This window comes from Bombina bombina, chromosome 10 (assembly GCF_027579735.1).
Source record: "Bombina bombina isolate aBomBom1 chromosome 10, aBomBom1.pri, whole genome shotgun sequence".
Classification (NCBI taxonomy): domain Eukaryota; kingdom Metazoa; phylum Chordata; class Amphibia; order Anura; family Bombinatoridae; genus Bombina; species Bombina bombina.
In genome coordinates, this window is record NC_069508.1 from 105,475,867 (window position 1) to 105,499,375 (window position 23,509).

The following is a 23,509-nucleotide window of genomic DNA, read 5'->3' on the forward strand; positions in this document are numbered from 1 at the left end:
TACCTGTAAAATAAATCCTAATATAGCTACAATATAAATTATAATTATATTATAGCTATTTTAGGATTTATATTTATTTTACAGGTAACTTTGTATTTATTTTAACCAGGTACAATAGCTATTAAATAGTTAAGAACTATTTAATAGCTAAAATAGTTAAAATAATTACAAAATTACCTGTAAAATAAATCCTAACCTAAGTTACAATTAAACCTAACACTACACTATCAATAAATTATTTAAATACAATATCTACAAATAAATACAATGAAATAAACTAACTAAAGTACAAAAAAATAAAAAAGAACTGTTACAAAAAATAAAAAAATATTTACAAACATTGGAAAATATTACAACAATTTTAAACTAATTACACCTACTCTAAGCCCCCTAATAAAATAACAAAGCCCCCCAAAATAAAAAAATGCCCTACCCTATTCTAAATTACAAAAGTTCAAAGCTCTTTTACCTTACCAGCCCTGAACAGGGCCCTTTGCGGGGCATGCCCCAAAGAATTAGCTCTTTTGCCTGTAAAAAAAAAACATACAATACCCCCCCCAACATTACAACCCACTAGTGTCTAGCCCCCGCTTGGGCTAGACACAAGATATCGGAGCCAGGATGGATTGGTGTGATACCCGGTGAGGTGAAGACAAGGTAGGAAGATCTTCAGGGGCTTAGTGTTAGGTTTATTTAAGGGGGGTTTGGGTTAGATTAGGGGTATGTGGGTGGTGGGTTGTAATGTTGGGGGGGGGTATTGTATGTGTTTTTTTACAGGAAAAAGAGCTGAATTTCTTGGGGCATGCCCCGCAAAGGGCCCTGTTCAGGGCTGGTAAGGTAAAAGAGCTTTGAACTTTTGTAATTTAGAATAGGGTAGGGCATTTTTTATTTTGGGGGGCTTTGTTATTTTATTAGGGGGCTTAGAGTAGGTGTAATTAGTTTAAAATTGTTGTAATATTTTTCTGATGTTTGTAAATATTTTTTTATTTTTTGTAACTTAGTTCTTTTTTATTTTTTGTACTTTAGTTAGTTTATTTCATTGTAGTTATTTGTAGGTATTGTATTTAATTAATTTATTGATAGTGTAGTGTTAGGTTTAATTGTAGGTAATTGTAGGTATTTTATTTAATTTATTTATTGATCGTGTAGTGTTAGGTTTAATTGTAACTTAGGTTAGGATTTATTTTACAGGTAATTTTGTAATTATTTTAACTATTTTAGCTATTAAATAGTTCTTAACTATTTAATAGCTATTGTACCTGGTTAAAATAAATACAAAGTTACCTGTAAAATAAATATAAATCCTAAAATAGCTATAATATAATTATGATTTATATTGTAGCTATATTAGGGTTTATTTTACAGGTAAGTATTTAGTTTTAAATAGGAATAGTTTATTTAATAAGAGTTAATTTATTTCGTTAGATTTAAATTATATTTAATTTAGGGGGGTGTTAGTGTTAGGGTTAGACTTAGCTTTAGGGGTTAATACATTTATTAGAATAGCGGCGAGATTCGGTCAGCAGATTAGGGGTTAATAATTGAAGTTAGGTGTCGGCGATGTTAGGGAGGGCAGATTTGGGGTTAATAAATATAATATAGGGGTCGGCGGTGTTAGGGGCAGCAGATTAGGGGTACATAGCTATAATGTAGGTGGCGGCTCCTTGCGGTCGGCAGACTAGGGGTTAATAAGTGTAGGCAGGTGGAGGCGAAGTTGAGGGGGGCAGATTAGGGGTTAATAAATATAATATAGGGGTCGGCGATGTTAGGGCAGCAGATTAGGGGTACATAGCTATAATGTAGCTGGCGGCGGCGTGCGGACGGCAGATTAGGGGTTAATAAGTGTAGGTAGCTGGCGGCGACGTTGTGGGGGCAGATTAGGGGTTAATAAATATAATATAGTGTTCGGCGGTGTTAGGGGCAGCAGATTAGGGGTACATAAGTATAACGTAGGTGGCGGTCGGCAGATTAGGGGTTAAAAAATTTAATTGAGTGTCGGCGATGTGGGGGGGCCTCGGTTTAGGGGTACATAGGTAGTTTATGGGTGTTAGTGTACTTTAGGGCACAGTAGTTAAGAGCTTTATGAACCGGCGTTAGCCCAGAAAGCTCTTAACTACTGACTTTTTTCTACGGCTGGAGTTTTGTCGTTAGAATTCTAACGCTCACTTCAGCCACGACTCTAAATATCGGAATTAGAAAGATCCCATTGAAAAGATAGGATACGCAATTGACGTAAGGGGATCTGCGGTATGGAAAAGTTGCGGCTGAAAAGTGAGCGTTAGACCCTTTTTTGAATGACTCCAAATACCGGCGGTAGCCTAAAACCAGCGTTAGGAGCCTCTAACGCTGGTTTTTACGGCTACCGCCAAACTCCAAATCTAGGACTTAGGGTTTATTTTACAGGTAAGTATTTAGTTTTAAATAGGAATAATTTATTTAAGTATAGTGTAGTGTTAGGTGTAATTGTAACTTAGGTTAGTTTTTATTTTACAGGTTAATTTCTCTTTATTTTAACTAGGTAGCTATTAAATAGTTAATAACTATTTAATAGCTATTGTACCTAGTTAAAATAAATTGAAATTTGCCTGTAAAATAAAAATAAATCCTAAGATAGCTACAATATAATTATTATTTATATTGTAGCTATATTAGGGTTTATTTTAAAGGTAAGTATTTAGTTTTAAATAGGATTAATTTATTTAATAAGAGAAATATTATTTAGATTTATTTAATATTTTACTTAGGGGGGTGTTAGGGTTAGACTTAGGTTTAGGGGTTAATAATTTTATTACAGTGGCGGCGGTGTAGTGGGGGGCAGGATAGGGGTTAATAACTTTATTATAGAGGGCGACGGTATGGGGGGGCAGGATAGGGGTTAATAGGTATCATGTAGGTGGCGGCGGGGTCTGGGAGCGGCGGTTTAGGGGTTAATACATATATTATAGTTGCGGCCGGGAGTGGCGGTTTAGGGGTTAACATATTTATTATAGCTTGCGGTGGGCTCCGGGAGCGGCGGTTTAGGGGTTTATCAGTTTATTAGAGTGGCGTCGGGGTCCGGGAACGGCGGTTTAGGGGTTAATACATATATTATAGTTGCGGTGGGCTCCGGGAGCGGCGGTTTAGGAGGTAATAACTTTATTTAGTTGCGGCGGTGTAGGGGGGGACAGATTAGGGGTGTTTAGACTCAGGGTACATGTTAGGGTGTTAGGTGTAGACAGCTCCCTTAGGAATCAATGGGATGTCGGGCAGCAGCGAACATGAACTTTCGCTATGGTCAGACTCCCATTGATTCCTATGGGATCCGCCGCCTCAAGGGCGGCGGATTGAAATCCAGGTACGCTGGGCCGGAAAACATCTGTAGTGACGTAAGCATCGATCTGTGTCGGACTGAGTCCGGCGGATCGAAGCTTACGTCACAAAATTCTACTTTTGCCGTTCTCTAGCCTTTGATAACTAAGGCGAATCAGCCTCGCCACAAATACGCTGCGGAATTCCAGCGTATTTGAGGTTGACGGCTTGATAACTAGGCCCCAATGTAATTATTATTTATATTGTAGTTATATTAGGGTTTATTTTATAGGTAAGTATTTAGTTTTAAATAGGATTAATTTATTTAATAATAGGAATATTATTTCGTTTAATTTAAATTATATTTATGTTAGGGGGGTGTTAGGGTTTGGTTTAGGGGTTAATAACTTTATTATAGTAGCGGCGACGTTGGGGGCGGGAGATTAGGGGTTAATAATTGTAGGTAGGTGGTGGCAATGTTAGGGAGGGCAGATTAGGGGTTAATAATATTTATTATAGTGTTTGCGAAGCGGGAGTGCGGCGATTTTAGGGGTTAATACATTTATTATAGTGGCGGCAAGGTCCGGTCGGCAGATTAGGGGTTAATACTTGTAGTTAGGTTGCGGCGACGGGGGGGGGGGCAGATTAGGGGTTAATAAATATAATGTAGGGTTCGGCGATGTTAGGGACAGCAGATTAGGGGTTCATAGGGATAATGTAGGCTGTGTCCGTTTGGCAGATTAGGGGTTAATAATAAAATGCAGGTGTCAGCGATAGCGGGGGCGGCAGATTAGGGGTTAATAAGTGTAAGGTTAGGGGTGTTTAGATTCAGGGTTCATGTTAGGGTGTTAGGTGTAGACTTAGAGAGTGTTTCCCCATAGGAAACAATGGGGCTGCGTTAGGAGCTGAACGCTGCTTTTTTGCAGGTGTTAGGTTTTTTTTCAGCCCAAACTGCCCCATTGTTTGCTATGGGGATATCGTGCACGAGCACGTTTTGCCAGCTTACCGCTACCATAAGCAACGCTGGTATTGAGGGTTGAAGGGAAGGTAAATTCTGCTCAACGCTCCCTTTTCTGAGCCTAACGCAGCCACTCAGACAACTCTAAATACCAGCGTTGTCTTAAGGGTGCGCTGTGTAAAAAAGCAGCGTTAGCTACGCGGGTCTTTACCAACAAAACTCTAAATCTAGCCGTTAGCCTTTAATATCAAAAACAAAAAGGTGATAAAAATAAATTGTGTCTGATGTGTTTCAGTATTGCTCTGTATTCATACAAATAATTTATTTACTTTAATGATCACTTTTAAAAATGGTTCCTATTGGTTACATATGTATAAAATACACACTCATAGACACACACACAATATACTTAAACACATATACAAATGAGTTAATAAATAGATGGATACAATAAACAATACAAAGAAATTAATAATAATAATGAAATTAATAATAAACCCCTTTTATAATCCACACACACACACAGATAAACTTTTCTCACACACACATTCCCTCTCTTTTCTCACATACACACACAAATACACTCAAATACACAGACAGTTACTCAAGTACACAGACACAAATACACACTCAAAGATACAAATACACACACACACACACATATAAAATATAGTTAAACACATAGAAAAATGAGTGAATAAATAGATGGCTAAAAATAAATAACACAAAGGAATAAATAATAATGAAATTAATAATAAACACCTTCTATAATCCAAACTCCTATTGGAATCAGGCTAGAAAATGTATGAAAAGTTTTAAAAAAGGGGGGACAATTATATATATATATATATATATATATATATATATATATATATACATATATATATATATATATATATATATACAGTCTATAGAAGAAGCACTCTCACATAGCAGTCAGCAACCAGAGAGTCCAGCTTGAAATAGTATAATTCTGTAAGTGTCCCAAAAGCAAACAAATGGAAAGCGGCACTCACTGGGTTTGTAAAACAATAAAAAAAAATATTTTAACACTCCTGTGACATTTTGGGGAAAGAAGGGATTAACGACCCCGAAACGTTACAGGAGTGTTAAAATAAATGTCTTTATTGTTTTACCAACCCAGTGAGTGCCGCTTCCAATTTGCTTGCTTTTGGGACACTTACTGAATTATATATACAGTATATGTCTATCTATATATATATATATATATATATATATATATATACTTACATTATGGCATCTACTTATCAAGCCGTCATCCGCAAATACGCTGGAATTCCGCAGCGTAATTGTGGCGAGCTTGATTCTCCTTAGTTATCAAAGCCTACAGACCGGAAAAATTAGAATTTTGTGACGTAACATACGATCTGCCGGTTTCAGTCCAACACAGATCGATGCTTACGTCACTACAGATGTTCCGAATACAAATTCGGCACTATCTGACTACTTTTGCTAGTTAACAAATGTCTACCAGGTACGCTTGCCACTATTCCAGCCCAGCATACCCTGGAGGCGGCGGATTCCATAGGAATCAATAGGAGTCTGAAAGCAGCGAAAGCTCTTGTTCGCTGCTGCCCGATATCCCATTGATTCCTATGGATAATAATGGAAAAGTTATGTTTACACCTAACATGCATCCCGAGTCTAAACACCCCTAATCTGCCGCTTCGCCACCGCCGCCACCTACATTATACTTATTAACCCCTAATCTGCCGCCCGACACCGCCGCCACCTACATAAAAGTATTAAACCCTATCCCGCCGCTCCCGGAGCCCACTGCAACTAAATAAATGTATTAACCCCTAAATCGCCAGCCCCCCACATCGTCATAAACTAAATTAAACTATTAAGCCCTAAACCTAACAACCCGCTAACTTTATATTAAATATTAACTCATCCCTATCTTATAATAAATTAAAACTTACCTTTAAAATTAAATTAAACTATATTAAACTACTAATTAACCTATTCTAACTATTATAATAAAATTACATTAAACTATATTAAACTAATAATTAACCTACCCTAACTTTTTTTTTTATATAATTTTTATTGAAAAATAAGTAACAATACAGTGTATAGGTAACACAGTTGTTTCTCAAACAAATGCAAGATAAAAATCACTTATTCAACATAATCCTACCATAAGTAGGCAGCCAGAATGACTAGCAGAGGCTCTCGCCTAGAACTTTTTGTACTTTAGAGGTTACGGAAACAAGTGTGTAAACAAATGTTTATATATTGGTGTGTGAGTAACTGAGTAGAGGCTTGGAACTAGAAAGCGTACGCAAAGAAAACTAGGACTATGTATAAGCAGCGTGCATATGGGAATGGAATCTTATGGCAGGCTACCAGCCCGTGTTATACATGAGGCGGGAGGAAAAAGGGGCGGGAGTGGTGAAGAAGGAACGGAAAGAGAGAGGGAAGAGAGAGAGAAAAAAAAATGGGGGGGGGGAGGGAGAAGGAGGGGAGAGAAATATCATAAACCACTCCATGAATAAGTGTGTGATTAATTGAATAATTAGCCAGTTAGTGCCTAACAAGACTTAAGGGGTGTGGGAAAGGAATACGGCAGAACTCTCCTGCAGAGACTCCCCTACGGGGTGCATAGCATTATGGGGCCTATTGTCTCCGTTTTAGATCAAAAGTATCGAATTCTCACCCAGAAGGTCCCAGGGCTCCCATATCGAGGCATAAAGGTCTGTTTGTTGGCGAGAGCCATAAACATAACTTTCCATGGACCGAAAATAGGAAATGAGATGGACCACGGCCTGCCAGTTAGGGCAGTCAGGTTTCTTCCAATTCCTGGCAATTGTTAATTTGACAGCCATCATGATAGTTATGAGCAAGATGCGGTTCGGTGCGGGAATGGGACGCAGGCCGGCATGCACCAAAGCTATTTCTGGAGGTAAAGAGCCAACAAGTCCCAGATGGCGGCACAGTTTCTCCGTTTTACACCACAGCGGGGCAGTTCCACCAAATATGGTGAGGGTCTCCTACCCCCTGACAACCTCTCCAGGATATTCAATGCTACTTGTCCCTCTCCAGAGATGAAATCTGCAACTTGCAAGGAGGATAGGGCGCGCCGTGCGGCCTGACTAGTGTAGAGGAGGCCCAGCAAAAGACCCGACATTGAGTGGAAAGGTGATGGATGTGGAGAAACTAATATGTGGTGGTGGATGCGCAGCCAAGAATTTCTACAATGAAGGACGATCTTAAGGTGATGGATGTGGAGAAACTAATATGTGGTGGTGGATGCGCAGCCAAGAATTTCTACAATGAAGGACGATCTTATTGTGAATTCCGGGGTACAGTGGGCTGGGATCCAGATCAGATCTAGGAGCTCTGTATAGGCCGGTATGGAGGCCCATTCCAGCTCCATCCAGTGGCGGGGAGCCTCCTTAGTATTCCATTCAGAAATGTGGATTAATAGTGCTGCCTCATAATAGAGTCTGATGTTCGGGAGGCCCAAGCCCCCAACTAGGACGGGGCGTTGCAGCAAGGACGCCGTGATACGTGGCCTCTTCCCATTCCGTATCTATTGATAACCGCCTGGAACTTATTCAGTAACAAGAGTGGGACTTTTATAGGTAAGCATCTGAAGAGATAAGTCAGTTTGGGCAACTGCATCATCTTGACAGCTGCTATTCTCCCGAACCAGGAGATTTCGTTGTACCGCCTAGAACACAGATCTGTCTGGAGTTTGGAAAGAAGAGTGTGGAAGTTCTTCATTAAAGGGACACTGTACCCCAAAATTTTCTTTCGTGATTCAGATTGAGCATGGAATTTTAAGCAACTTTCTAATTTACTCCAATTATCAAATTTTCTTCATTCTCTTGGTATCTTTATTTGAAATGCAAGAATGTAAGTTTAGATGCCGGTCCATTTTTGGTGAACAACCTGGATTGTCCTTGCTGATTTGTGGATAAATCCATCCACCAATAAAAAAGTGCTGTCCAGAGTACTGAAACCAAAAAAAAAAGCTTAGATTCCTTCTTTTTCAAATAATGATAGCAAGAGAACAAAGAAAAATTGATAATAGGAGTAAATTAGAAAGTTGCTTAAAATTGCATGCTCTTTCTGAATTACAAAATAAAAAATTTGGGTACAGTGTCCCTTTAAGACTGTGCCTAACTCGTGGGAGAGAAATACTCCAAGGTGTTTTAGGCCTTGGGAGGACCAATGGAAATGATATTCTTTTTTTAGAGAGTTTAATTCATGGTCTGGTAGATTTAAGGGATATGCTTCCATTTTACTCAAATTTAGTTTGCAATAAGAAATTCTGCCAAAGTTATCTAAGAGGTCAAATAGTGCAGGAAGGGATTCCAGTGGCTCGGTGATGAACAGAGTCAGATCATCCGCGTATAGGGCTAACTTCTGAGGGGTGTCATGTAAGGTTAAACCTTTGATCTGAGTAGAGGCTCGTAGGGCGGCAGCCAGAGGTTCTATACACAAGGCAAATAGGAGGGGGGAGAGAGGGCACCCCTGCCTTGTGCCATTCGCGATCTGTACAGGTTCGGAACAGAATCCTAAACCCCTCACCCTCGCCGTAGGGCATGAGTACAATGATTTCACTGCCGTAATAAATGAATCAGGGAGCCCAAATACCCTCAGAGTCCTAAACATGTAATCCCACCTCACCCTGTCAAACGCTTTTTCTGCGTCCATGGACAGGGTGAGGAGGGGAATCCCATGTCAGCGACCTCAGTGAAGATGTTAAGGAGGCGCCTCGTGTTGTCTGGGCCTTGTCTGCGTGGAATGAAGCCAACCTGGTCTGGGTTGATTAGATCTGGGAGGAACTTGTTCAGTCTTGAGGCCAGAATTTTGGCATATACTTTTATGTCGACATTAATAAGTGAGATTGGTCTGTAGTTTTCACACCTGGTGTGATCTTTACCATCTTTGGGCAGAGTTATAATGGAAGCTTCGAGAAACTCTGGGTGAAGATTGCCTGCTTTAAAAGTAAAGTTGAGAAATCTGGTTAGGGTAACCTACCCTAACTTTTAAACTAAAATTACATTAAACTACATATTAAATTAACTATATTATATATTCAAACACCTAACCCTACTCAAATAATTTAATTCTACACTAAAAAATTACAAAGTTACAAAAAACTAACTAAGTTACACAAAATAACAAACACTAAGTTACACAAAAAAATAAACACTAAGTTACACAAAATAAAAAAGAAATTATCAAAGATTTAAACTAATTACACCTAATCTAATAGCCCTATGAAAATAAAAAAGCCCCCCCAAAATAAAAAAAACCTAGCCTACAATAAACTACAAATAGCCCTTAAAAGGGCATTTTGCGGGGCATTGCCCCAAAGTAATCAGCTCTTTTACCTGTAAAAAAAAATACAAATACCCCCCCAACTGTAAAACCCCCCACCCACACAACCAACCCTCAAAATAAAAAACTAACTAAAAAACCTAAGATCCCATTGCCCTGAAAAGGGCATTTGGATTGGCATTGCCCTTAAAAGGGCATTTAGCTCTATTGCAGGCCCAAGTCCTAATCTAAAACTAAAATCCACCCAATAAACCCTTAAAAAATCCTAACACTAACCCCAGAAGATTTACTTACAGTTTTGAAGATACAACATCCATCCTCCAAGAAGCCGGGAGAAGTTCTCAACGAATCGGCCGAAGTCTTCATCCAAGCCCGCAGAAGTCTTCATCCAGACGGCATCTTCTATCTTCATCTATCCGGTGCGGAGCGGCTCCATCTTCAAGACATCCGATGCGGAGCATCCTCTTCTTTCCGACGACTACCGATGAATAAAGGTTCCTTTAAATGATGTCATCCAAGATGGCGTCCCTTAGATTCCGATTGGCTGATAGAATTCTATCAGCCAATCGGAATTAAGGTAGAAAAAATCCTTTTGGCTGTTGCAGTTAGCCAATAGGATTGAGCATTCATCCTATTGTCTGATCCAATCAGCCAATAGAATGCGAGCTCAATCCTATTGGCTGATTGCAACAGCCAATAGGATGAAAGCTCAATCCTATTGGCTGACTGCAACAGCCAATATGATTTTTTCAACATTAATTCCGATTGGCTGATAGAATTCTATCAGCCAATCGGAATCTAAGGGACACCATCTTGGATGACGTCACTTAAAGGAACCGTCATTCAGTAAGAAGACTACGGATGAAGAGGATGGTCCACATCGGATGTCTTGAAGATGGAGCCGCTCCGCGTCAGATGGATGAAGAAAAAAGATGTTGTCTGGATGAAGACGTCTGCCCGTCTGGAGGACCACTTCGCCCGGCTTGGATGAAGCCTTCTCCCGGCTTCGTTGAGGACTTCGGCCCGGTTGGATGAAGACTTCTGCTGCTTCTTTGAGGATGGATGTCCAGTCTTCAGAACAGTAAGTCGATCTTCAGGGGCTTAGTGTTAGTTTTTTTTAAAGGGTGTATTGGGTGGCTTTTTTTTTAAGGTTAGGGCTTTGGGCAATGCCCATCCAAATGCACTTTTCAGGTCAATGGGAAGCTTAGGTTTTTTTAGTTAGGCTTTTATTTGGGGGGTTAGTTGTGTGGGTGGTGGGTTTTACTGTTGGGGGGGTGTTTGTATTTTTTTTTACAAGTAAAAGAGCTGATTACTTTGGGGCAATGCCCCACAAAAGGCCCTTTTAAGGGCTATTGGTAGTTTAGTTTAGGCTAGGGTTTTTTTTTATTTTGGGGGGGCTTTTTTATTTTGATAGGGCTATTAGATTAGGTGTAATTAGTTTAAATATCTTGTAATTTGTTTTTTATTTTATGTAATTTAATTTTTTGTACTTTAGATAATTGTATATCATTTATTTAATTGTATTTAATTTAGGTAATTTAGTTAATTATAGTGTAGTGTTAGGTGTTAGTGTAACTTAGGTTAGGTTTTATTTTACATGTAAATTTGTATTTATTTTAGCTAGGAAGTTATTAAATAGTTAATAACTATTTAATAACTATTCTACCTAGTTAAAATAAATACAAACTTGCCTGGAAAATAAAAATAAACTCTAAACTAGATACAATGTAACTATTATTTATATATTTGAGCTATCTTAGGTTTTATTTTATAGGTAAGTATTTAGTTTTAAATAGGAATTATTTAGTTATTAATAGTAGGTTTTATTTAGATTTATTGTAATTATATTTAAGTTAGGGATGTTAGGGTTAGACAGGTTTAGGGGTTAATAAATTTAATATAGTGGCGGCGACGTTGGGGACGGCAAATTAGGGGTTAATAAGTATAATGTAGGTGGCGGCAGTGTTGGGTGGCAGATTAGGGGTTAATAAATAAAATGTAGGTGGCGGCGGTGTAGGGGGCAGCAGATTAGGGGTTAATAACATAATGTATTTGGCGGTGGGCTCCGGGAGCGGCAGGATAGGGGTTAATAAGTTTATTAGAGTAGCGGTGGGCTCCGGGAGCAGCGGGATATGGGTAAAACAGTTTAGTATAGTGTGGGTGTTTAGTGACAGTATACCAATAAAGCTGGGAAAAAGCCAAAGAGCAGCGAAATCTATGACTGTCAGTTAACAACTGTCAGTCATCGCCCCGTACTTGGTGCGTGGCTTTTTGACAGCTTTTTTGGTAACTTTGGAGAACATATTCAGGTCCGCGGCAGCGATGTTAGGCGATCTTAGGCAAGCGAATTGGTGACGGCTTGATAAGTAGATGCTATATGTATCTTTGAATACATTATATAGGATACTTTATTTTTTGCTGTGCCCAACAATGAATAAGCTTAAAGGCAAAATTAAAGCCTTTTGGGAATCGAGTGTCCAAAGTAAAAATTCAAAAAACTTATTTTTTTGCCAAGAAGACATGGTATTTTTCCTTCCCTTTTCATAACTTTAGGTTGTTCAACTATGGTCCAACTGAAAAAAATGGTTTGTTAGTCATATTTTTAAATGAAATTATGTGATAAGGCTGAACAGGAATTACCGTGGTAATGTCTGTCACATGCTCCCTAACTCTTACCCTGGTCTCTGTAGTTGTTTGTCCAACAAACAGTATAGAACAATATGAACAAGTTATCAAAGGGACATAAAACAAGTTGGGATAGAGACAAAATATAATAATATGTACTTTAATTACTTTACCTGCAAATATATACTACAGTGCCTCACCATTAACCCTTTCTTTTTGGTTTCTGAATTGTAAAGCTCTAACTCCCCCCACACGTTTCCTTCTATGGCTTTATCTATATCTATTGCTATTTTGGTAGAATGCAAAAGGGAATAGGGATTATCTGCTGGAGCATGCTTAGAAGCTGTGAACTCAGTTGAAATACAATGCCTGTGTCTAAACACTGATAAGGGGGGTGGAGTTGGCTTCTCCAGGCAGCTTAGCTATGTAATTAATTTAGCTTATTTTTGAAAATGATTGTAAAATACTTGCCAGCAATTTAAAAAAAATGTTTTATTCAAACTATATTTAATTAATTAGCCCTTTTAGGATATGCACAGATCTCAACCTGTTGTATGTCCATTTAAGTAGAAGGCATTAGCTGATCTATGGTTTACCCATTAATTACCTGTAACAGTAGTAACAAGTTTTGTACCCACTGTAACATATTCACATGCCATACACTGAGAGCCTTCACAGTTAAATACTCCCTTAAACATTAACCAAGAACTCTTAGATACTTTTTGTAGACTTAATATTTGTAGGGGGGGGGGCACTTTGTTGCCTATTGGAATCCCTTTCCTACAGAAGAAGCTGCAGATATGCAGAGCAACATCTCATAAGCGGTTATCTGATAATTGCATGGCAAAATGATGCTTAATGATATTGCAAATCTGAGTAAACTGCTATGAATACTGGGTTACAAATGCAGTGTCTGTGTATACATTTTTATTTTAACTTTAAAACCCTTTTCCAACTATAGATTTAATCTTGGTATGATCTCAACTTGTCTCATTGCCTTTGTGATAACTTTTCTTGCATAATTTCTTGTCATTAGTTTTTGGTAAGAAGAAAAGCATACAAAAGTTAGCATAGGAGGGGGCACAGTTTGCCCCCATAGCTTTTCAAAAGCTTTGTAGATAAAATAAAAAAAAAATCTTCAAATTGGAAAAAATTGTAGGTCAACAAGCATGACTTTCAAAATTTGTTCTTGTAATGAAACTACATTTTTTTTCTAGTTGTTAAATAAAAAAACAAACTCTTTTAATCACTTATCACGAGACATAGATGTATACAACAATATAACAATTATAGTTAGTCAGATGTAATCATCATGGCAGTCTATATTTTCCAAAATGTTGATTGTATGCTTGGTATCTCTAAGATAGCTAGTCAGTTCAACCACTAAGGGTTGTAAGATACTGTCTAACCATTTGGACTGTTGCTCTAGCATGGACCCAATACCAGAGAGTATAGGTTTGCCTTTTACATACTCTACGGATTTGTAAACCTTAAGAAATATGTGGAAGGCTTCTGTCTTTGGATGTGATGCATATAAAAATTCAAAAGTATCTATGGCTTTAAAGCCCTCAAGCAAGCCTTCATTTAAAATATGTTTTAGTTGTGGGATTGTGTGGCAGGACAATATAGCTGTTTGCGTCTTACAACTGTCTGCAAGCTTCAATTGTATAAGGTCCAATGTCCCAAACTACCGCACTGCCTCCTTTATCAAATTGGCGCACCACAATGTCTGTGTGTTAATGGTGTTATTAAGTGCTTCTCTCTCCACTTTTGTGAGGTTTACATATGATCTGGTATTATATAATTATTTTTAATCTTTCTCAACTCTAGAATTAAACTTTTTCAAAACGTTACCTCTTAATTGAATAAGGTAAAAGAGTGAGGGTGGGTTAAAGCCTATGGGGCCGGTTGAACAATGTGTGGACAGACATGATCCGCTGTAGCGATCATGTCCGCCGCACATCGATAAATGCCAACAGCATACGCTGTCTGCATTTATCATTGCACAAGCATTTCTAGTGAAGTGCTTGTGCAATGCCGCCCCCTGCACATTCGCGGGCCAATCGGCCGCTAGCAGGGGGTGTCAATCAACCCAATCGTATCCGATTGTCAGGGTGCCAGGAATCAGACTGAGATGAGAAGTGCAAAAATAATTACACCTTTATTAATAGCAAAATCAGGAATCAGGAAAAAGGAAAACAGCAGAGTCAGGAACAAGCCAGGGATCAGGAACCAGGAAGGACGTCAGACAGCCAGGTAATACACAGGAGCTTTCACAAACAGGTCTGAGACAATGCAAGGGCAAAGCATACTGAACAGAGGCCTTTTAAATAATAAGTGATGACATCACAATTCTGAGACTGCATCCTGTCTCACACGGATGATATACACCAGTCTGGCCATAAAAGGAAGTGCAGGAAATGAGCAGCATCACACAGTATGCACCAGAGTCAGCAAGAGAGGTGAGTAAAATTGGCTGACAGCAGCACATGGCAAACAAAACAGGGAAAAAACCCTGACAGTACCCTCCCCTCAACGACCCCTCCCTTACGGGAGGACAAAAGGCTTATTGTGGAAAAGGGCATGGAAGGCACGGAGGAGGGTGGGAGCATGAACATCAGAGGAATGAACCCATGAACACTCCTCCGGACCGTAGCCCCTCCAGTGAACCAAATACTGTACGCGGCCCCTGGACATACGAGAGTTAATAATGCTGCTGACCTCATACTCCTCATTGTTGTCAACAAAGATAGGACAGGGACAAGGCAATACAGTGGTAAACCGATTACAAACCAATGGTTTCAAGAGGGAGACATGAAAAACATTGGAGATGCGCATTGCAGGAGGAAGGTCAAGAGCGTAGGCCACAGGATTGACCCGTCAGAGTATTCGAAAAGGACCAACATAATGGGAAGTCAGATTATTGGAAGGCACACAAAGATTCAAGTTGCGGGAGGACAACCAAACTCTCTCACCAACCTGGTAGGAAGGCGATGGCAGACGCCTATAATCAGCCTGGAACTTTTGGCACTGCATAGAACGATGAAGGCAATCCTGAATCTGCACCCACGTGGAACGGAGTTGGCGGACATGCTCCTCCAAAGCCGGAATACCCTGAGACATGAATGAATTGGGCAACAACGATGGTTGAAACCCATAATTCGCCATGAACGGGGTTAACTTGGAGGAAGCATTAATAGCACTATTACGAGCAAACTCTGCCCAAGGTAACAGTTCAGACCAATTATTGTGGTGATCTGAGACATAGCAATGGAGGAACTGTTCCAGAGCTTGATTAGATCATTCCAGAGCCCCATTGGATTGAGGGTGATATGCCGAGACAAACTGGCTACCCCAGTCCGACACTATCTCCTTGGGTAACCCATGTAAACGGAAGACCTCCCGGGCAAAAATTGAAGCAAGCTCCTGAGCGGTAGGCAACTTCTTCAAGGGAATGCAATGTGACATTTTAGAAAAACGGTCAACCACCATAAGGATAACAGTATTGCCATTGGAAACAGGGAGCTCGACAATAAAGTCCATGGAAAGATGTGTCCAAGGACACTCACCATTAGCAATAGGTTGAAGAAGACCCACAGGAAGACAACGAGGAGTCTTATTCTGTGCACAAACTAAGCAGGAGGCAACATATGCAACAATATCAGAAAAAAGACCTGGCCACCAGAATTGTCGAGTGACAGACCAAATCATTTGGTTCTTGCCTGGGTGACCTGTGGCTTTAGGATAGTCGTAAGTGTGCAAAAAGTTTAGTTCGAAGATTATCAGGAACAAAACACTTCTCAGGAGGTGCATTGGTTTGTGCAGCCAGGATCTCCTCCCCCCAGGGAGAAGTCAAATTAGTACGTATGGTAGCAAAAATATGGTCAGGAGGTATAACTGGAGTAGGTACAGACTCCTCCTTGGAAAATTGTCTAGAGAGGGCATCAGCCCTAACATTCTTACTACCAGGCAGGTAGGAGACCACATAATTAAACCGAGACAAAAATAGCACCCATCTAGCCTGTCAGGGCGACAAACGTTTTGCTTCAGATAGATAAGTTAAATTCTTGTGGTCAGTAAGAATGAGCACTGGCACGTTAGTACCCTCGAGAAGATGCCTCCATTCCTTGAGTGCCAAAATTATGGCCAGTAATTCCCTGTCGCCAATTTCATAATTGCCCTCTGCTGGAGACAATTTCTTAGAGAAGAAACCACACGGATGCAAGGAAACGTCAGGCATAGGACGTTGAAACAAGAGGGCACCTACTCGTCTCAGACGCATCGACCTCAAGAATGAAAGACAGGAAAGGGTTAGGATGAGCCAGAACTGGAGCGGCAGCAAAGGCAGTCTTAAGACTATCAAAGGCCTTAATGGTAGTAGGTGACCAATGGAGTGGATCATTCTCTTTACGGGTCATGTCTGTGATAGGCTTGACCAAGGAAGAAAAGTTTCTATAGTAATTGGCGAACCCCAAAAAACGCTGAATAGACCGAAGACCAACTGGGCGAGGCCACTGCAGAACTGCAGATAACTTGTCAGGATCCATGGAGAACCCTGCAACGGAGATAACCTAACCTAGGAAGGTTACTTGAGTCTGATGGAACTCACATTTCTCGAGTTTACAAAACAGGCCATTCTCACATAGTCTCTGTAGAACCCGTGTAACTTCAGAACGATGAGCCTTAAGTGTGGGTGAGTGTATGAGGATGTCGTCCAAGTATACCACAACACACTGTTGCAACATATCTCGTAGGACATCATTAATAAATTCCTGGAAAACAGCAGGAGCATTACATAGGCCAAATGGCATTACAAGATACTCATAATGCCTGCTCCTGGTGTTAAATGCTGTTTTCCATTCATGGCCCTCCTTGATCCTAACAAGATTGTACGCTCCTCTCAAATTAAGTTTAGTAAAGACCGTAGCTCCCTTGAGGTGGTCAAAGAGTTCTGTAATAAGCGGAATAGGGTAAGCATTCTTAATGGTAAGATGATTAAGATCCCTATAATCAATGCATGGTCTTAACTCGCCACCCTTTTTCTTCACAAATAAGAAGCCAGCCCCTGCAGGAGAGCAGGATTTGCGGATGATCCCCCGCGACAGAGCATCGGCAACATACTCCGCCATAGCACAATTCTCCACAACAGACAGAGGGTAAACCTGGCCCTGAGGAGGAATGGCTCCGGGTTGCAGGTCTATGGCACAATTGTAAGACCGGTGAGGAGACATCGTACCAGCACGCACCTTGTCAAAAATGTTTAGGAACTCTCGGTACTCCTCTGGCAATTGAGATACTGAAGAAGTGCACAAGACTTTAACTGGTTTCGGAAGACAAGTGGAAATACATTGCGGAGACCACGACCACATTTCGGACCTGCGCCAGTCAAGACTGGGATTATGCTTTTGGAGCCAGGGATAACCCAGAACAACCGGAAAATGCGGAGAGTTTATCACCTGGAACTGGAGGGTTTCAAAATGGAGAGCCCCAACCGCCATGGATAACGGAGCAGTTTCGTGAGTATCGAGTGCGGGCTGAAGGGGCCTGCCATCAATGGCCTCAATAGCAAGCAGAACGGACCGAGGCAAAACAGGAATTTAGTGCTTTGATACAAAAGCACTGTCAATGAAATAGCCTGCAGCACCGGAGTCAACAAGAGCCTGGGTGACTATGGAGGAGTCCACCCAGGAAGGGACAACTGTGACCAAAGGTTTCTCCTTTAGCGGTTTCGGGGACTAGGATAAACCACCCAAGGTCTGCCCCCGACAAGACCTTAGGTCCCGGCCGTGTAGGACAAGACTTCAAAAGGTGGCTCTGTAACCCACAATAGAAGCAGAGCCCCTCCCCCTAAAGGCCCTCACTGCCGTGGAGAGACGCATGAATCCCAACTGCATCAGCTCAGCAGTACCTGGTTACTCAGGACCAGGAGGCATGGGTGGGAATGAACACGTAGGAGACAACGGAACAGGAGGCTTCCGCAAACGCTCCTTGAAAGAGGGGCCTCTCACTTAGTCTGATGTCAATTAGGATCAAAAAAGACACCAATGCCTCAAGATCTTCTGGTAAATCTCTGGCAGTAACTTCGTCTTTAATCGCATCAGAGAGCCCATGAAAGAAGGCAGCAACAAGGGCTTCATTGTTCCAACCTACCTCTGCGGCAAGCGTACGGAACTCAATGGCATACTGAGCAACAGATCTTGTACCTTGCTGAATGGACATGAGTCGTTTAGCAGCAGAGGAGGAGCGAGCCGGAACATCAAATACCCTTCGAAAGGAGGCCACAAATTCAGGGTAAAATCACAGGTTTACTAGTCTCCCACAAGGGATTAGCCCAGGCAAGAGTTGTGTCAGAGAGAAACAAGATGAGAAATCCCACCTTAGCTCTTTCAGAGGGAAACGCCTGAGGTAACATCTCAAAGTAAATGCCCACCTGGTTCAAAAATCCTCTGCACTGATTAGGATCACCTCCATAACACTGAGGTAGAGGTGCAGAACCAGACATGCTCCTGGTAGGACTAGGTGCAGCAGCAGAGACAGGAGCAGCCATAACTTGGGAGACACTTTGGTCCAAATGTGCAGTGCAAGTCAACAGGGTTTGCAGGGCTAGTGCAAATTGATCCAAGCGGTGATCCTGTTCATCCATCCTGTACATTATGGCAGGTAAAGGTAGATTATTAGCACTATCAGGATTCATGGCCTTTGCGTAATGTCAGGGTGCCAGGAATCAGACTGAGACGAGAAGTGCAAACATAATCACACCTTTATTAATAGCAAAAAAATAATAAAAAGTCCACAAGTCAAATTACAAGCCAGGAATCAAAACCAGAGCTGGTAGTCAGACGAGCCGAGTCAGGAGCCAAAGCGAGTAGTCAAATGAGCAGGAATCAGGAACAAGGAGAACAGCAGAGTCAGGAACAAGCCAGGGATCAGGAACCAGGAGGGACGTCAGACAGCCAAGTAATACACAGGAGCTCTCACAAACAGGTCTGAGACAACGCAAGGGCAAAGCATACTGAACAGAGGCTCTTTAAATAATAAGTGATGACATCACAATTCTGAGACTGCATCCTGTCTCACACTGATGATGTACACCAGTCTGGCCATAAAAGGAAGTGCAGGAAATGAGCAGCATCACACAGTATGCACCAGAGTCAGCAAGAGAGGTGAGTAAAATTGGCTGACAGCAGCACATGGCAAACAAAACAGGGAAAAAACCCTGACAGTACCCTCCCCTCAATGACCCCTCCCTCACGGGAGGACAAAAGGCTTATTGGGGAAACGGGCATGGAAGGCACGGAGGAGGGCGGGAGCATGAACATCAGAGGAGGGAACCCATGAACACTCCTCCGGACCGTAGCCCCTCCAGTGAACCAAATACTGTACGCGGCCCCTGGACATACGAGAGTCAATAATGCTGCTGACCTCATACTTCTCATGGTTGTCAACAAAGCTAAGACAGGGACGAGGCAACACAGTGGTAAACCGATTACAAACCAATGGTTTCAAGAGGGAGACATCAAAAACATTGGAGATGCGCATTGCAGGAGGAAGGTCAAGAGCGTAGGCCACAGGATTGACCCGTCGGAGTGTTCGAAAAGGACCAATATAACGGCAAGTCAGTTTATTGGAAGGCACACAAAGATTTAAGTTGCAGGAGGACAACCAAACTCTCGATCAGTCAGATTGCTGTCCGCTACCTCAGAGGTGGTGGATGAGTTAAGGATCAGCGGTCTTAAGACCGCTGCTTCTTAACTCCTGTTTCCGGCAAACCTGAAGGCTTGCACGGAAACAGTCAATTTGGGGCATGATAAATCGGCCCCCATACGTCTGGTTATTGGTTTAATTACTTTTAAACCTTTATTCCTATTTTTAATTAATTTTTCAACATGGCTTTAAACAATATTTATCTATGTAATTATGACTTATTTAAATTACTTTATTACTTAAATAAATCATATTTCATGATTTAATATAGTTTATCTCTATGTTTATAGGCACCTTTTAGATTTAACATTGTTGAGTTGACATTATTCTTAAATATTCATATGATGTTATTAAATATTTATGTGTTTTACATGTTTTAAAGAGGATTTATTTACGCCAGTTGAAAAGGACACTGTTTAAGAGAGTCGAAAATGTGAGTCAATTAACAACTGCATATATTAGGGAACATTGTTAATGTGCTCAGAGTAAACTGAACTCAAATTATAATTGGCTCTTATTAACATTGGGAACCAAATGAAAGTTCTACTTTCATAATTTGGCTAGCGCAAAATAAATATCTAATAGTTTTGTAAATTGCTGGATGGAATTATTTTTTCAGCAGCCATTTTCACATCTTTCCGCCAGCTAAAAAATGATATACGCCAGCAATGTAAACGTGTCCATAGTAATATAAAGTCAATAATCCAAAATTTACATCCTTTAATAAATTACAGCATGACATTTTTGTGTCGGAATATTCCTGTTATAGCTTTTTCTGGCTTTAAAGGGACATTGAACACTTTGAGATGAAAATATATAATGATAAATCAAATATATTAAAAGAAGTCTGCAATACACTTTCATTATTTATTTTGTCCCCTTTTCCTGTAATTCCATTATGGAATTGTGAGCTTTTCAGTTCCTGTTAGAAATGGAAATGCAGAATATTGTTCTATTGCACACAGTTATTGGCTGCACACTCTAGTGACCTATTTATAACTGTACCTAATTGGCCACAGCAGAGAAGGTAACCTAAGTTACAACATGGCAGCTTTTATAGACACTAAAACATTACACTTATTTTGTCACTATTTAGACATCTAATGAAACTTTAAAAAATATGCCTACATGTTGTTCTCAGACTAATCTTTTCTTTGAATGCATCATTATATGTAGAATTTTTTAGTGTTTAATGTCCCTTTAATGTATCACAGACAGTGTATGTAGGAATAGTAACTTTGGACATCTTTATGAGTTTTCTACCCCCATATTTTCTGGAGAAACTCTAGAATGCTTGGCAGAGATGTGAAACAATCTTTATTACAAAGCTGTGATCTGACTAGAGGGACTCAGAAACAATGTCAGATTGTTTTTTGTGACACAATGAAGTGTAAATAAGGACAGAGCTGAAATGAAGTGAAAAAAGTTGTCTTCATCAGTCGTTTTAGGAAAAGCTCATTTTGAAATGGAAAAGATTATTACAAACAGAAAAAAAAGCAGCAGATATTAATAAAAAAAATGTTGAATAAGTCTACAGATAAGGGGGCCTATTTATCAAAGGTCTTGCGGACCTGATCCGACAGTGCGGATCAGGTCCGCAAGACCTCGCTGAATGCGGAGAGCAATACGCTCTCCGCATTTAACATTGCACCAGCAGCTCACAAGAGCTGCTGTTGCAACGCCGCCCCCTGCTAACCCGCGGCCAATCGGCCGCCAGCAGGGAGGTGTCAATCAACCCGGTCGTACTTGATCGGGTTGATTTCCAGCGATTCCTGTCCGCCTCATTGGAGCAGGCGGACAGGGTTATGAAGCAGCGGTCTTTAGACCGCTGCTTCATAACTGGTGTTTCTGGTGAGTCTGAAGACTCGCCAGTAACATGGGCCCACAAGCTCCGTTCAGAGCTTGATAAATGGGCCCCAAATATTAAAATAAATTAATAAAAATTATTAAACATAAAATAATTAAACATAAAATATTCTAAAAAAAACCCCCATAGAATATATATATAACAGCATGTTTAATATTTTTTTATATTCTTAATTTTTAAAAAATATTTTATATGTAATATTTCAAAAACGTTCCTTAAGAATTTTATGTGCGCTAACTGCATTAAGATCTACATCGTTAAACACAAGGTGCAAAACTTTTATTTTACATTCCTATGTGCTTCAAATAGAAAATAATGTCCTTATATTATTAAATATATATTTATATATGTATATCAACTGTTAATGTAAAATGCATATCTATACCTATATATCTAAAGGAATAGATATGCTGGTATAGGTATATATACACACACACACACACACACACATATATATATATATATATATATATATATATATATATATATATATATATATATGTTTTTAAGAATAAAAAGAACACTATCCAGTAAGTGAATACAATATATATATATATATATATATATATATATATTTATATACACAGTAAAACACATAAATACATACAAATATACATACATATATATAAATATAATATATATATAAATATATATATATATACATATTTAGACATGTGTATGTATGTTTTTTTAACACCTGAGACCCCCATACTGCAACTGAAAATGTATTTTTTATGTATTTTGTGACACTTTAAAATTAACCAGAGCTCTGAAGTCGCACTAACCCGACGTGCGTTATATTTGATTGCACTCAAGCAAACTCATTTGCTCATAATCCGCCAACCCCCCACAACGCAATACACCTAACTCAGCTATTAAAGGGACACTGTACTCAAATTTTTTCTTTTGTAATTCAGATAGAGCATGCAATTTTAAGCAACTTTCTAATTTACTCCTATTATCAATTTTTCTTCGTTCTCTTGCTATCATTATTTGAAAAAGAAGGCATCTAAGCTTTTTTTTGGTTTCAGTACTCTGGACAGCACTTTTTTATTGGTGGATGAATTTATCCACCAATCAGCAAGAACAACCCAGGTTGTTCACCAAAAATGGGCCGGCATCTAAACTTACATTCTTGCATTTCAAATAAAGATACCAAGAGAATGAAGAAAATTTGATAATAGGAGTAAATTAGAAAGTTGTTTAAAATTACATGATCTATCTGAATCACGAAAGAAAAATTTTGGGTACAGTGTCCCTTTAACTCCTAAACTGCCAACCCCCCACATCGCAATAAACCTAATTAAGCTATTAACTCCTAAACTGCCAACCACCACAACGCAAATAACTAATTTAATTACTAAGCCCCCTAACCTAACACCCCCTAAATTGACCTCAATTACATTAAATAAAAAAATTAAGTTACAATTAAAATAAAAAAACATACCATTACTTAAAAAAACTAAGGTTAAATGAAATTAATCTAAAATTACAAGAAATTAAAAAGTCTAACATTACAGAAAAATAAACCAAATTATCAAAAATAAAAAAAATGAAACCTAATCCCTATAAAAATAAAAAAGCCCCCCAAAATAAAAACACCCCCTAAACTACCAAAACCCCTAAAAGGGCCTTTTGTAGGACATTGCCATAAGCTAAACAGCTCTTTTACATGTAAAAAAAATCCCCCCTAACAGTAAAATCCCCCACCCACCAAACCCGCCAAAATAAAAAAACTAACACTAAAA